We start from the raw sequence: 18,888 nt of genomic DNA on the forward strand, positions 1-18,888 counted from the left end.
TTGTGACACTTGTATAGTGACCATTGTGTTGTGACACTTGTATAGTGACCATTGTGTTGAGATACTTGTACAGTGACTAATGTATTGTGATACTTGTATAGTGACCATTGTGTTGTGACACTTGAATAGTGACCATTGTGCTGAGACACTTGTATAGTGCCCATTGATTTGTGACACTTGTATAGTGACCATTGTGTTGTGACACTTGTATAGTGACCATTGTTTTGAGACACTTGTATAGTGAACATTGTGTTGAGACACTTGTATAGTGACCATTGTGTTGTGACACTTGTATAGTGACCATTGTGTTGAGACACTTGTATAGTAACTAATGTATTGTGATACTTGTATAGTGACCATTATGTTGTGACACTTGTATAGTAACCATTGTGTTGTGACACTTGTATAGTGACCATAGTGTTGTGACACCTGTATAGTGACCATTGTGTTGTGACACTTGTATAGTAACCATCGTGTTGTGACACTTGTATAGTGACCATTGTGTTGTGACACTTGTATAGTGACCATTGTGTTGTGACACTTGTATAGTGACCATTGTGTTGAGACACTTGTACACTGACTAATGTATTGTGATACTTGTATAGTGACCATTGTGTTGTGACACTTGAATAGTGACCATTGTGCTGAGACACTTGTATAGTGCCCATTGATTTGTGACACTTGTATAGTGACCATTGTGTTGTGACACTTGTATAGTGACCATTGTGTTGAGACACTTGTATAGTGAACATTGTGTTGAGACACTTGTATAGTCACCATTGTGTTGTGACACTTGTATAGTGACCATTGTGTTGAGACACTTGTATAGTGACTAATGTATTGTGATACTTGTATAGTGACCATTGTGTTGTGACACTTGAATAGTGAACATTGTGTTGAGACACTTGTATAGTGACCATTGTGTTGTGTCACTTGTATAATGACCATTGTGTTGAGACACTTGTATAGTGACCATTGTGTTTTGACACTTGTACAGTGACTAATGTATTGTGATACTTGTATAGTGACCATTATGTTGTGACACTTGTATAATAACCATTGTGTTGTGACACTTGTATAGTGACCATTGTGTTGTGACACCTGTATAGTGACCATTGTGTTGTGACACTTGTATAGTAACCATCGTGTTGTGACACTTGTATAGTGACCATTGTGTTGTGACACTTGTATAGTGACCATTGTGTTGAGACACTTGTACAGTGACTACTGTATTGTGATACTTGTATAGTGACCATTGTGTTGTGACACTTGTATAGTGACCATTGTATTATGACACTTGTATAGTGACCATTGTGTTGTGACACTTGAATAGTGACCATTAAGTTGTGACACTTGTATAGTGACCATTGTGTTCTAACTCTTGTATAGTGACCATTGTGTTCTAACTCTTGTATAGTGACCATTGTGTTCTAACTCTTGTATAGTGACCATTGTGTTCTAACTCTTGAATAGTGACCATTGTGTTCTAACTCTTGTATAGTGACCCTTGTGTTGTGACACTTGTATAGTGACCATTGTGTTGTGACACTTGTATAGTGACCATTGTCTTGTGACACTTGTATAGTAACCATCGTGTTGTGACACTTGTATAGTGACCATTGTGTTGTGACACTTGTATAGTGACCATTGTATTGTGACACTTGTATAGTTAGCATCGTGTTGTGACACTTGTATAGTGACCATTGTGTTGTGACACTTGTATAGTGACCATTGTGTTGAGACACTTGTATAATGACTAATGTATTGTGATACTTGTATAGTGACCATTGTGTTGTGACACTTGAATAGTGAACATTGTGTTGAGACACTTGTATAGTGACCATTGTGTTGTGTCACTTGTATAATAACCATTGTGTTGAGACACTTGTATAGTGACCATTGTGTTTTGACACTTGTACAGTGACTAATGTATTGTGATACTTGTATAGTGACCATTATGTTGTGACACTTGTATAGTAACCATTGTGTTGTGACACTTGTATAGTGACCATCGTGTTGTGACACTTGTATAGTGACCATTGTGTTGTGACACTTGTATAGTGACCATTGTGTTGAGACACTTGTACAGTGACTACTGTATTGTGATACTTGTATAGTGACCATTGTGTTGTGACACTTGTATAGTGACCATTGTATTATGACACTTGTATAGTGACCATTGTGTTGTGACACTTGAATAGTGACCATTAAGTTGTGACACTTGTATAGTGACCATTGTGTTCTAACTCTTGTATAGTGACCATTGTGTTCTAACTCTTGTATAGTGACCATTGTGTTCAAACTCTTGTATAGTGACCATTGTGTTCTAACTCTTGTATAGTGACCATTGTGTTCTAACTCTTGTATAGTGACCATTGTGTTCTAACTCTTGTATAGTGACCCTTGTGTTGTGACACTTGTATAGTGACCATTGTGTTGTGACACTTGTATAGTGACCATTGTCTTGTGACACTTGTATAGTAACCATCGTGTTGTGACACTTGTATAGTGACCATTGTGTTGTGACACTTGTATAGTGACCATTGTATTGTGACACTTGTATAGTTAGCATCGTGTTGTGACACTTGTATAGTGACCATTGTGTTGTGACACTTGTATAGTGACCATTGTGTTGTGACACTTGTATAGTGACCATTGTGTTGAGACACTTGTATAGTGACCATTGTGTTGTGACACTTGTATAGTGACCATTGTGTTGAGACACTTGTACAGTGACTAATGTATTGTGATACTTGTATAGTGACCATTGTGTTGTGACACTTGTATAGTAACCATTGTGTTGTGACACTTGTATAGTGGCCATTGTGTTGTGACACTTGTATAGTGACCATTGTGTTGTGACACTTGTATAGTAACCATCGTGTTGTGACACTTGTATGGTGACCATTGTGTTGTGACACTTGTATAGTGACCATTGTGTTGTGACACTTGTATTGTGACCATTGTGTTGAGACACTTGTACAGTGACTAATGTATTGTGATACTTGTATAGTGACCATTGTGTTGTGACACTTGAATAGTGACCATTGTGCTGAGACACTTGTATAGTGCCCATTGATTTGTGACACTTGTATAGTGACCATTGTGTTGTGACACTTGTATAGTGACCATTGTGTTGAGACACTTGTATAGTGAACATTGTGTTGAGACACTTGTATAGTGACCATTGTGTTGTGACACTTGTATAGTGACCATTGTGTTGAGACACTTGTATAGTGACTAATGTATTGTGATGCTTGTATAGTGACCATTGTGTTGTGACACTTGAATAGTGAACATTGTGTTGAGACACTTGTATAGTGACCATTGTGTTGTGTCACTTGTATAATGACCATTGTGTTGAGACACTTGTATAGTGACCATTGTGTTATGACACTTGTATAGTGACCATTGTGTTGTGACACTTGTATAGTGACCATTGTGTTGTGACACTTGTATAGTGACCATTGTGTTGTGACACTTGTATAGTGACCATTGTGTTGTGACACTTGTATAGTGACCACTGTGTTTTAACTCTTGTATAGTGACCATTGTGTTCTAACTCTTGTATAGTGACCATTGTGTTCTAACTCTTGTATAGTGACCATTGTGTTCTAACTCTTGTATAGTGACAATTGTGTTGTGACACTTGTATAGTGACCATTGTCTTGTGACACTTGTATAGTGACCATTGTCTTGTGACACTTGTATGGTAACCATCGTGTTGTGACACTTGTATAGTGACCATTGTGTTGTGACACTTGTATAGTGACCATTGTGTTGTGACACTTGTATAGTTAGCATCGTGTTGTGACACTTGTATAGTGACCATTGTGTTGTGACACTTGTATAGTGACCATTGTGGTGTGACACTTGTATAGTGACCATTGTGTTGAGACACTTGTATAGTGACCATTGTGTTGAGACACTTGTACAGTGACTAATGTATTGTGATACTTGTATAGTGACCATTGTGTTGTGACACTTGTATAGTAACCATTGTGTTGTGACACTTGTATAGTGACCATTGTGTTGTGACACTTGTATAGTGACCATTGTGTTGTGACACTTGTATAGTAACCATCGTGTTGTGACGTATAGTGACCATTGTGTTGTGACACTTGTATAGTGACCATTGTGTTGTGACACTTGTATAGTGACCATTGTGTTGAAACACTTGTACAGTGACTAATGTATTGTGATACTAGTATAGTGACCATTGTGTTGCGACACTTGTATAGTGACCATTGTGTTATGACACTTGTATAGTGACCATTGTGTTGTGACACTTGAATAGTGACCATTAAGTTGTGACACTTGTATAGTGACCATTGTGTTCTAACTCTTGTATAGTGACCATTGTGTTCTAACTCTTGTATAGTGACCATTGTGTTCTAACTCTTGTATAGTGACCATTGTGTTCTAACTCTTGTATAGTGACCATTGTGTTCTAACTCTTGTATAGTGACCCTTGTGTTGTGACACTTGTATAGTGACCATTGTGTTGTGACACTTGTATAGTGACCATTGTCTTGTGACACTTGTATAGTAACCATCGTGTTGTGACACTTGTATAGTGACCATTGTGTTGTGACACTTGTATAGTGACCATTGTATTGTGACACTTGTATAGTTAGCATCGTGCTGTGACACTTGTATAGTGACCATTGTGTTGTGACACTTGTATAGTGACCATTGTGTTGTGACACTTGTATAGTGACCATTGTGTTGAGACACTTGTATAGTGACCATTGTGTTGTGACACTTGTATAGTGACCATTGTGTTGAGACACTTGTACAGTGACTAATGTATTGTGATACTTGTATAGTGACCATTGTGTTGTGACACTTGTATAGTAACCATTGTGTTGTGACACTTGTATAGTGACCATTGTGTTGTGACACTTGTATAGTGACCATTGTGTTGTGACACTTGTATAGTAACCATCGTGTTGTGACACTTGAATGGTGACCATTGTGTTGTGACACTTGTATAGTGACCATTGTGTTGTGACACTTGTATAGTGACCATTGTGTTGAGACACTTGTATAGTGACCATTGTATTGTGACACTTGTATAGTGACCATTGTGTTGAGACACTTGTATAGTGCCCATTGATTTGTGACACTTGTATAGTGACTATTATGTTGTGACACTTGTATAGTGACCATTGTGTTGAGACACTTGTATAGTGACCATTGTGTTGAGACATTTGTATAGTGACCATTGTGTTGTGACTCTTGTATAGTGACCATTGTGTTGAGACACTTGTACAGTGACTAATGTATTGTGATACTTGTATAGTGACCATTATGTTGTGCCACTTGTATAGTAACCATTGTGTTGTGACACTTGTATAGTGACCATTGTGTTGAGACACTTGTACAGTGACTAATGTATTGTGATACTTGTATAGTGACCATTATGTTGTGACACTTGTATAGTGACCATTGTGTTATGACACTTGTATAGTGACCATTGTGTTGTGACACTTGAATAGTAAACATTAAGTTGTGACACTTGTATAGTAACTATCGTGTTGTGACACTTGTATAGTGACCATTGTGTTGTGACACTTGTATAGTGACCATTGTGTTGAGACACTTGTACAGTGACTAATGTATTGTGATACTTGTATAGTGACCATTGTGTTGTGACACTTGTATAGTGACCATTGTGTTATGACACTTGTATAGTGACCATTGTGTTGTGACACTTGAATAGTGACCATTAAGTTGTGACACTTGTATAGTGACCATTGTGTTCTAACTCTTGTATAGTGACCATTGTGTTCTAACTCTTGTATAGTGACCATTGTGTTCTAACTCTTGTATAGTGACCATTGTGTTCTAACTCTTGTATAGTGACCATTGTGTTCTAACTCTTGTATAGTGACCATTGTGTTCTAACTCTTGTATAGTGACCCTTGTGTTGTGACACTTGTATAGTGACCATTGTGTTGTGACACTTGCATAGTGACCATTGTCTTGTGACACTTGTATAGTAACCATCGTGTTGTGACACTTGTATAGTGACCATTGTGTTGTGACACTTGTATAGTGACCATTGTATTGTGACACTTGTATAGTTAGCATCGTGTTGTGACACTTGTATAGTGACCATTGTGTTGTGACACTTGTATAGTGACCATTGTGTTGTGACACTTGTATAGTGACCATTGTGTTGAGACACTTGTATAGTGACCATTGTGTTGTGACACTTGTATAGTGACCATTGTGTTGAGACACTTGAACAGTGACTAATGTATTGTGATACTTGTATAGTGACCATTGTGTTGTGACACTTGTAGAGTAACCATTGTGTTGTGACACTTGTATAGTGACCATTGTGTTGTGACACTTGTATAGTGACCATTGTGTTGTGACACTTGTATAGTAACCATCGTGTTGTGACACTTGTATGGTGACAATTGTGTTGTGACACTTGTATAGTGACCATTGTGTTGTGACACTTGTATAGTGACCATTGTGTTGAGACACTTGTATAGTGACCATTGTATTGTGACACTTGTATAGTGACCATTGTGTTGAGACACTTGTATAGTGCCCATTGATTTGTGACACTTGTATAGTGACTATTATGTTGTGACACTTGTATAGTGACCATTGTGTTGAGACACTTGTATAGTGACCATTGTGTTGAGACACTTGTATAGTGACCATTGTGTTGTGACACTTGTATAGTGACCATTGTGTTGAGGACACTTGTACAGTGACTAATGTATTGTGATACTTGTATAGTGACCATTATGTTGTGACACTTGTATAGTAACCATTGTGTTGTGACACTTGTATAGTGACCATTGTGTTGTGACACCTGTATAGTGACCATTGTGTTGTGACACTTGTATAGTAACCATCGTGTTGTGACACTTGTATAGTGACCATTGTGTTGTGACACTTGTATAGTGACCATTGTGTTGTGACACTTGTATAGTGACCATTGTGTTTGAGATACTTGTACAGTGACTAATGTATTGTGATACTTGTATAGTGACCATTGTGTTGTGACACTTGAATAGTGACCATTGTGCTGAGACACTTGTATAGTGCCCATTGATTTGTGACACTTGTATAGTGACCATTGTGTTGTGACACTTGTATAGTGACCATTGTGTTGAGACACTTGTATAGTGAACATTGTGTTGAGACACTTGTATAGTGACCATTGTGTTGTGACACTTGTATAGTGACCATTGTGTTGAGACACTTGTATAGTAACTAATGTATTGTGATACTTGTATAGTGACCATTATGTTGTGACACTTCTATAGTAACCATTGTGTTGTGACACTTGTATAGTGACCATTGTGTTGTGACACCTGTATAGTGACCATTGTGTTGTGACACTTGTATAGTAAGCATCGTGTTGTGACACTTGTATAGTGACCATTGTGTTGTGACACTTGTATAGTGACCATTGTGTTGTGACACTTGTATAGTGACCATTGTGTTGAGACACTTGTACAGTGACTAATGTATTGTGATACTTGTATAGTGACCATTGTGTTGTGACACTTGAATAGTGACCATTGTGCTGAGACACTTGTATAGTGCCCATTGATTTGTGACACTTGTATAGTGACCATTGTGTTGTGACACTTGTATAGTGACCATTGTGTTGAGACACTTGTATAGTGAACATTGTGTTGAGACACTTGTATAGTGACCATTGTGTTGTGACACTTGTATAGTGACCATTGTGTTGAGACACTTGTATAGTGACTAATGTATTGTGATACTTGTATAGTGACCATTGTGTTGTGACACTTGAATAGTGAACATTGTGTTGAGACACTTTTATAGTGACCATTGTGTTGTGTCACTTGTATAATGACCATTGTGTTGAGACACTTGTATAGTGACCATTGTGTTTTTACACTTGTACAGTGACTAATGTATTGTGATACTTGTATAGTGACCATTATGTTGTGACACTTGTATAGTAACCATTGTGTTGTGACACTTGTATAGTGACCATTGTGTTGTGACACCTGTATAGTGACCATTGTGTTGTGACACTTGTATAGTAACCATCGTGTTGTGACACTTGTATAGTGACCATAGTGTTGTGACACTTGTATAGTGACCATTGTGTTGTGACACTTGTATAGTAACCATCGTGTTGTGACACTTGTATGGTGACCATTGTGTTGTGACACTTGTATAGTGACCATTGTGTTGTGACACTTGTATAGTGACCATTGTGTTGAGACACTTGTATAGTGACCATTGTATTGTGACACTTGTATAGTGACCATTGTGTTGAGACACTTGTATAGTGCCCATTGATTTGTGACACTTGTATAGTGACTATTATGTTGTGACACTTGTATAGTGACCATTGTGTTGAGACACTTGTATAGTGACCATTGTGTTGAGACACTTGTATAGTGACCATTGTGTTGTGACACTTGTATAGTGACCATTGTGTTGAGACACTTGTACAGTGACTAATGTATTGTGATACTTGTATAGTGACCATTATGTTTGTGACACTTGTATAGTAACCATTGTGTTGTGACACTTGTATAGTGACCATTGTGTTGTGACACCTGTATAGTGACCATTGTGTTGTGACACTTGTATAGTAACCATCGTGTTGTGACACTTGTATAGTGACCATTGTGTTGTGACACTTGTATAGTGACCATTGTGTTGTGACACTTGTATAGTGACCATTGTGTTGAGATACTTGTATCAGTGACTAATGTATTGTGATACTTGTATAGTGACCATTGTGTTGTGACACTTGAATAGTGACCATTGTGCTGAGACACTTGTATAGTGCCCATTGATTTGTGACACTTGTATAGTGACCATTGTGTTGTGACACTTGTATAGTGACCATTGTGTTGAGACACTTGTATAGTGAACATTGTGTTGAGACACTTGTATAGTGACCATTGTGTTGTGACACTTGTATAGTGACCATTGTGTTGAGACACTTGTATAGTAACTAATGTATTGTGATACTTGTATAGTGACCATTATGTTGTGACACTTGCTATAGTAACCATTGTGTTGTGACACTTGTATAGTGACCATTGTGTTGTGACACCTGTATAGTGACCATTGTGTTGTGACACTTGTATAGTAACCATCGTGTTGTGACACTTGTATAGTGACCATTGTGTTGTGACACTTGTATAGTGACCATTGTGTTGTGACACTTGTATAGTGACCATTGTGTTGAGACACTTGTACAGTGACTAATGTATTGTGATACTTGTATAGTGACCATTGTGTTGTGACACTTGAATAGTGACCATTGTGCTGAGACACTTGTATAGTGCCCATTGATTTGTGACACTTGTATAGTGACCATTGTGTTGTGACACTTGTATAGTGACCATTGTGTTGAGACACTTGTATAGTGAACATTGTGTTGAGACACTTGTATAGTGACCATTGTGTTGTGACACTTGTATAGTGACCATTGTGTTGAGACACTTGTATAGTGACTAATGTATTGTGATACTTGTATAGTGACCATTGTGTTGTGACACTTGAATAGTGAACATTGTGTTGAGACACTTTTATAGTGACCATTGTGTTGTGTCACTTGTATAATGACCATTGTGTTGAGACACTTGTATAGTGACCATTGTGTTTTGACACTTGTGTAGTGACTAATGTATTGTGATACTTGTATAGTGACCATTATGTTGTGACACTTGTATAGTAACCATTGTGTTGTGACACTTGTATAGTGACCATTGTGTTGTGACACCTGTATAGTGACCATTGTGTTGTGACACTCTTATAGTAACCATCGTGTTGTGACACTTGTATAGTGACCATAGTGTTGTGACACTTGTATAGTGACCATTGTGTTGAGACACTTGTACAGTGACTAATGTATTTTGATACTTGTATAGTGACCATTGTGTTGTGACACTTGTATAGTGACCATTGTGTTATGACACTTGTATAGTGACCATTGTGTTGTGACACTTGAATAGTGACCATTAAGTTGTGACACTTGTATAGTGACCATTGTGTTCTAACTCTTGTATAGTGACCATTGTGTTCTAACTCTTGTATAGTGACCATTGTGTTCTAACTCTTGTATAGTGACCATTGTGTTCTAACTCTTGTATAGTGACCATTGTGTTCTAACTCTTGTATAGTGACCATTGTGTTCTAACTCTTGTATAGTGACCCTTGTGTTGTGACACTTGTATAGTGACCATTGTGTTGTGACACTTGTATAGTGACCATTGTCTTGTGACACTTGTATAGTAACCATCGTGTTGTGACACTTGTATAGTGACCATTGTGTTGTGACACTTGTATAGTGACCATTGTATTGTGACACTTGTATAGTTAGCATCGTGTTGTGACACTTGTATAGTGACCATTGTGTTGTGACACTTGTATAGTGACCATTATGTTGTGACACTTGTATAGTGACCATTGTGTTGAGACACGTGTATAGTGACCATTGTGTTGAGACACTTGTACAGTGACTAATGTATTGTGATACTTGTATAGTGACCATTGTGTTGTGACACTTGTATAGTAACCATTGTGTTGTGACACTTGAATAGTGACCATTGTGTTGTGACACTTGTATAGTGACCATTGTGTTGACACTTGTATAGTAACCATCGTGTTGTGACACTTGTATGGTGACCATTGTGTTGTGACACTTGTATAGTGACCATTGTGTTGTGACACTTGTATAGTGACCATTGTGTTGAGACACTTGTATAGTGACCATTGTATTGTGACACTTGTATAGTGACCATTGTGTTGAGACACTTGTATAGTGCCCATTGATTTGTGACACTTGTATAGTGACTATTATGTTGTGACACTTGTATAGTGACCATTGTGTTGAGACACTTGTATAGTGACCATTGTGTTGAGACACTTGTATAGTGACCATTGTGTTGTGACACTTGTATAGTGACCATTGTGTTGAGACACTTGTACAGTGACTAATGTATTGTGATACTTGTATAGTGACCATTATGTTGTGACACTTGTATAGTAACCATTGTGTTGTGACACTTGTATAGTGACCATTGTGTTGTGACACCTGTATAGTGACCATTGTGTTGTGACACTTGTATAGTGACCATTGTGTTGTGACACTTGTATAGTGACCATTGTGTTGTGACACTTGTATAGTGACCATTGTGTTGAGATACTTGTATAGTGACTAATGTATTGTGATACTTGTATAGTGACCATTGTGTTGTGACACTTGAATAGTGACCATTGTGCTGAGACACTTGTATAGTGCCCATTGATTTGTGACACTTGTATAGTGACCATTGTGTTGTGACACTTGTATAGTGACCATTGTGTTGAGACACTTGTATAGTGAACATTGTGTTGAGACACTTGTATAGTGACCATTGTGTTGTGACACTTGTATAGTGACCATTGTGTTGAGACACTTGTATAGTAACTAATGTATTGTGATACTTGTATAGTGACCATTATGTTGTGACACTTGTATAGTAACCATTGTGTTTTGACACTTGTATAGTGACCATTGTGTTGTGACACCTGTATAGTGACCATTGTGTTGTGACACTTGTATAGTAACCATCGTGTTGTGACACTTGTATAGTGACCATTGTGTTGTGACACTTGTATAGTGACCATTGTGTTGTGACACTTGTATAGTGACCATTGTGTTGAGACACTTGTACAGTGACTAATGTATTGTGATACTTGTATAGTGACCATTGTGTTGTGACACTTGAATAGTGACCATTGTGCTGAGACACTTGTATAGTGCCCATTGATTTGTGACACTTGTATAGTGACCATTGTGTTGTGACACTTGTATAGTGACCATTGTGTTGAGACACTTGTATAGTGAACATTGTGTTGAGACACTTGTATAGTGACCATTGTGTTGTGACACTTGTATAGTGACCATTGTGTTGAGACAATTGTATAGTGACTAATGTATTGTGATACTTGTATAGTGACCATTGTGTTGTGACACTTGAATAGTGAACATTGTGTTGAGACACTTGTATAGTGACCATTGTGTTGTGTCACTTGTATAATGACCATTGTGTTGAGACACTTGTATAGTGACCATTGTGTTTTGACACTTGTATAGTGACCATTGTGTTGTGACACTTGGATAGTGACCATTGTGTTGTGACACTTGTATAGTGACCATTGTGTTGTGACACTTGTATAGTGACCATTGTGTTGTGACACTTGTATAGTGACCACTGTGTTCTAACTCTTGTATAGTGACCATTGTGTTCTAACTCTTGTATAGTGACCATTGTGTTCTAACTCTTGTATAGTGACCATTGTGTTCTAACTCTTGTATAGTGACAATAGTGTTGTGACACTTGTATAGTGACCATTGTATAGTGACCATTGTGTTGTGACACTTGTATAGTTAGCATCGTGTTGTGACACTTGTATAGTGACCATTGTGTTGTGACACTTGTATAGTGACCATTGTGGTGTGACACTTGTATAGTTAGCATCGTGTTGTGACACTTGTATAGTGACCATTGTGTTGTGACACTTGTATAGTGACCATTGTGGTGTGACACTTGTATAGTGACCATTGTGTTGAGACACTTGTATAGTGACCATTGTGTTGAGACACTTGTACAGTGACTAATGTATTGTGATACTTGTATAGTGACCATTGTGTTGTGACACTTGTATAGTAACCATTGTGTTGTGACACTTGTATAGTGACCATTGTGTTGTGACACTTGTATAGTGACCATCGTGTTGTGACGTATAGTGACCATTGTGTTGTGACGCTTGTATAGTGACCATTGTGTTGTGACACTTGTATAGTGACCATTGTGTTGTGACACTTGTATAGTAACCATCGTGTTGTGACGTATAGTGACCATTGTGTTGTGACACTTGTATTGTGACCATTGTGTTGTGACACTTGTATAGTGACCATTGTGTTATGACACTTGTATAGTGACCATTGTGTTGTGACACTTGAATAGTGACCATTAAGTTGTGACACTTGTATAGTGACCATTGTGTTCTAACTCTTGTAGAGTGACCATTGTGTTCTAACTCTTGTATAGTGACCATTGTGTTCTAACTCTTGTATAGTGACCATTGTGTTCTAACTCTTGTATAGTGACCATTGTGTTCTAACTCTTGTATAGTGACCATTGTGTTCTAACTCTTGTATAGTGACCCTTGTGTTGTGACACTTGTATAGTGACCATTGTGTTGTGACACTTGTATAGAGACCATTGTCTTGTGACACTTGTATAGTAACCATCGTGTTGTGACACTTGTATAGTGACCATTGTGTTGTGACACTTGTATAGTGACCATTGTGTTGTGACACTTGTATAGTTAGCATCGTGCTGTGACACTTGTATAGTGACCATTGTGCTGTGACACTTGTATATTGACCATTGTGTTGTGACACTTGTATTGCGACCATTGTGTTGAGACACTTGTATAGTGACCATTGTGTTGTGACACTTGTATAGTGACCATTGTGTTGAGACACTTGTAAAGTGACTAATGTATTGTGACACTTGTATAGTGACCATTGTGTTGTGACACTTGTATAGTAACCATTGTGTTGTGACACTTGTATAGTGACCATTGTGTTGTGACACTTGTATAGTGACCATTGTGTTGTGACACTTGTAAAGTAACCATCGTGTTGTGACACTTGTATGGTGACCATTGTGTTGTGACACTTGTATAGTGACCATTGTGTTGTGACACTTGTATAGTGACTATTGTGTTGAGACACTTGAATAGTGACCATTGTATTGTGACACTTGTATAGTGACCATTGTGTTGAGACACTTATATAGTGCCCATTGATTTGTGACACTTGTATAGTGACCATTATGTTGTGACACTTGTATAGTGACCATTGTGTTGAGACACTTGTATAGTGACCATTGTTTTGAGACACTTGTATAGTGACTAATGTATTGTGATACTTGTATAGTGACCATTGTGTTGTGACACTTGTATAGTAACCATCGTGTTGTGACACTTGTATGGTGACCATTGTGTTGTGACACTTGTATAGTGACCATTGTGTTGTGACACTTGTATAGTGACCATTGTGTTGAGACACTTGTACAGTGACTAATGTATTGTGATACTTGTATAGTGACCATTGTGTTGTGACACTTGAATAGTGACCATTGTGCTGAGACACTTGTATAGTGCCCATTGATTTGTGACACTTGTATAGTGACCATTGTGTTGTGACACTTGTATAGTGACCATTGTGTTGAGACACTTGTATAGTGAACATTGTGTTGAGACACTTGTATAGTGACCATTGTGTTGTGACACTTGTATAGTGACCATTGTGTTGAGACACTTGTATAGTGACTAATGTATTGTGATACTTGTATAGTGACCATTGTGTTGTGACACTTGAATAGTGAACATTGTGTTGAGACACTTGTATAGTGACCATTGTGTTGTGTCACTTGTATAATGACCATTGTGTTGAGACACTTGTATAGTGACCATTGTGTTTTGACACTTGTATAGTGACCATTGTGTTGTGACACTTGTATAGTGACCATTGTGTTGTGACACTTGTATAGTGACCATTGTGTTGTGACACTTGTATAGTGACCCTTGTGTTGTGACACTTGTATAGTGACCACTGTGTTCTAACTCTTGTATAGTGACCATTGTGTTCTAACTCTTGTATAGTGACCATTGTGTTCTAACTCTTGTATAGTGACCATTGTGTTCTAACTCTTGTATAGTGACAATTGTGTTGTGACACTTGTATAGTGACCATTGTCTTGTGACACTTGTATAGTGACCATTGTCTTGTGACACTTGTATAGTAACCATCGTGTTGTGACACTTGTATAGTGACCATTGTGTTGTGACACTTGTATAGTGACCATTGTGTTGTGACACTTGTATAGTTAGCATCGTGTTGTGACACTTGTATAGTGACCATTGTGTTGAGACACTTGTATAGTGACCATTGTGTTGAGACACTTGTACAGTGACTAATGTATTGTGATACTTGTATAGTGACCATTGTGTTGTGACACTTGTATAGTAACCATTGTGTTGTGACACTTGTATAGTGACCATTGTGTTGTGACACTTGTATAGTGACCATTGTGTTGTGACACTTGTATAGTAACCATCGTGTTGTGACGTATAGTGACCATTGTGTTGTGACACTTGTATAGTGACCATTGTGTTGTGACACTTGTATAGTGACCATTGTGTTGAGACACTTGTACAGTGACTAATGTATTGTGATACTTGTATAGTGACCATTGTGTTGTGACACTTGTATAGTGACCATTGTGTTATGACACTTGTATAGTGACCATTGTGTTGTGACACTTGAATAGTGACCATTAAGTTGTGACACTTGTATAGTGACCATTGTGTTCTAACTCTTGTATAGTGACCATTGTGTTCTAACTCTTGTATAGTGACCATTGTTTTCTAACTCTTGTATAGTGACCATTGTGTTCTAACTCTTGTATAGTGACCATTGTGTTCTAACTCTTGTATAGTGACCATTGTGTTCTAACTCTTGTATAGTGACCCTTGTGTTGTGACACTTGTATAGTGACCATTGTGTTGTGACACTTGTATAGTGACCATTGTCTTGTGACACTTGTTTAGTAACCATCGTGTTGTGACACTTGTATAGTGACCATTGTGTTGTGACACTTGTATAGTGACCATTGTATTGTGACACTTGTATAGTTAGCATCGTGTTGTGACACTTGTATAGTGACCATTGTGTTGTGACACTTGTATAGTGACCATTGTGTTGTGACACTTGTATAGTGACCATTGTGTTGAGACACTTGTATAGTGACCATTGTGTTGTGACACTTGTATAGTGACCATTGTGTTGAGACACTTGTACAGTGACTAATGTATTGTGATACTTGTATAGTGACCATTGTGTTGTGACACTTGTATAGTAACCATTGTGTTTGTGACACTTGTATAGTGACCATCGTGTTGTGACACTTGTATAGTGACCATTGTGTTGTGACACTTGTATAGTAACCATCGTGTTGTGACACTTGTATGGTGACCATTGTGTTGTGACACTTGTATAGTGACCATTGTGTTGTGACACTTGTATAGTGACCATTGTGTTGAGACACTTGTATAGTGACCATTGTGTTGTGACACTTGTATAGTGACCATTGTGTTGAGACACTTGTACAGTGACTAATGTATTGTGATACTTGTATAGTGACCATTATGTTGTGACACTTGTATAGTGACCATTGTGTTGTGACACTTGTATAGTGACCATTGTGTTGAGACACTTGTACAGTGACTAATGTATTGTGATACTTGTATAGTGACCATTGTGTTGTGACACTTGTATAGTGACCATTGTGTTATGACACTTGTATAGTGACCATTGTGTTGTGACACTTGAATAGTAACCATTAAGTTGTGACACTTGTATAGTGACCATTGTGTTCTAACTCTTGTATAGTGACCATTGTGTTCTAACTCTTGTATAGTGACCATTGTGTTCTAACTCTTGTATAGTGACCATTGTGTTCTAACTCTTGTATAGTGACCATTGTGTTCTAACTCTTGTATAGTGACCATTGTGTTCTAACTCTTGTATAGTGACCCTTGTGTTGTGACACTTGTATAGTGACCATTGTGTTGTGACACTTGTATTGTGACCATTGTCTTGTGACACTTGTATAGTAACCATCGTGTTGTGACACTTGTATAGTGACCATTGTGTTGTGACACTTGTATAGTGACCATTGTATTGTGACACTTGTATAGTTAGCATCGTGTTGTGACACTTGTATAATGACCATTGTGTTGTGACACTTGTATAGTGACCATTGTGTTGTGACACTTGTATAGTGACCATTGTGTTGAGACACTTGTATAGTGACCATTGTGTTGTGACACTTGTATAGTGACCATTGTGTTGAGACACTTGTACAGTGACTAATGTATTGTGATACTTGTATAGTGACCATTGTGTTGTGACACTTGTATAGTAACCATTGTGTTGTGACACTTGTATAGTGACCATTGTGTTGTGACACTTGTATAGTGACCATTGTGTTGTGACACTTGTATAGTAACCATCGTGTTGTGACGTATAGTGACCATTGTGTTGTGACACTTGTATAGTGACCATTGTGTTGTGACACTTGCATAGTGACCATTGTGTTGAGACACTTGTACAGTGACTAATGTATTGTGATACTTGTATAGTGACCATTGTGTTGTGACACTTGTATAGTGACCATTGTGTTATGACACTTGTATAGTGACCATTGTGTTGTGACACTTGAATAGTGACCATTAAGTTGTGACACTTGTATAGTGACCATTGTGTTCTAACTCTTGTATAGTGACCATTGTGTTCTAACTCTTGTATAGTGACCATTGTGTTCTAACTCTTGTATAGTGACCATTGTGTTCTAACTCTTGTATAGTGACCATTGTGTTCTAACTCTTGTATAGTGACCCTTGTGTTGTGACACTTGTATAGTGACCATTGTGTTGTGACACTTGTGTAGTGACCATTGTCTTGTGACACTTGTATAGTAACCATCGTGTTGTGACACTTGTATAGTGACCATTGTGTTGTGACACTTGTATAGTAGTCCTTGTATTGTGACACTTGTATAGTTAGCATCGTGTTGTGACACTTGTATAGTGACCATTGTGTTGTGACACTTGTATAGTGACCATTGTGTTGTGACACTTGTATAGTGACCATTGTGTTGAGACACTTGTATAGTGACCATTGTGTTGTGACACTTGTATAGTGACCATTGTGTTGAGACACTTGTACAGTGACTAATGTATTGTGATACTTGTATAGTGACCATTGTGTTGTGACACTTGTATAGTAACCATTGTGTTGTGACACTTGTATAGTGACCATTGTGTTGTGACACTTGTATAGTGACCATTGTGTTGTGACACTTGTATAGTAACCATCGTGTTGTGACACTTGTATGGTGACCATTGTGTTGTGACACTTGTATAGTGACCATTGTGTTGTGACACTTGTATAGTGGACCATTGTGTTGAGACACTTGTATAGTGACCATTGTGTTGTGACACTTGTATAGTGACCATTGTGTTGAGACACTTGTACAGTGACTAATGTATTGTGATACTTGTATAGTGACCATTATGTTGTGACACTTGTATAGTGACCATTGTGTTGTGACACTCGTATAGTGACCATTGTGTTGAGACACTTGTACAGTGACCATTATGTTGTGACACTTGTATAGTGACCATTGTGTTGAGACACTTGTATAGTGACCATTGTTTTGAGACACTTGTATAGTGACTAATGTATTGTGATACTTGTATAGTGACCATTGTGTTGTGACACTTGTATAGTAACCATCGTGTTGTGACACTTGTATGGTGACCATTGTGTTGTGACACTTGTATAGTGACCATTGTGTTGTGACACTTGTATAGTGACCATTGTGTTGAGGACACTTGTACAGTGACTAATGTATTGTGATACTTGTATAGTGGACCATTGTGTTGTGACACTTGAATAGTGACCATTGTGCTGAGACACTTGTATAGTGCCCATTGATTTGTGACACTTGTATAGTGACCATTGTGTTGTGACACTTGTATAGTGACCATTGTGTTGAGACACTTGTATAGTGAACATTGTGTTGAGACACTTGTATAGTGACCATTGTGTTGTGACACTTGTATAGTGACCATTGTGTTGAGACACTTGTATAGTGACTAATTGTATTGTGATACTTGTATAGTGACCATTGTGTTGTGACACTTGGATAGTGAACATTGTGTTGAGACACTTGTATAGTGACCATTGTGTTGTGTCACTTGTATAATGACCATTGTGTTGAGACACTTGTA

Source organism: Procambarus clarkii, chromosome 20 (assembly GCF_040958095.1).
Source record: "Procambarus clarkii isolate CNS0578487 chromosome 20, FALCON_Pclarkii_2.0, whole genome shotgun sequence".
Taxonomy (NCBI): Eukaryota; Metazoa; Arthropoda; class Malacostraca; order Decapoda; family Cambaridae; genus Procambarus; species Procambarus clarkii.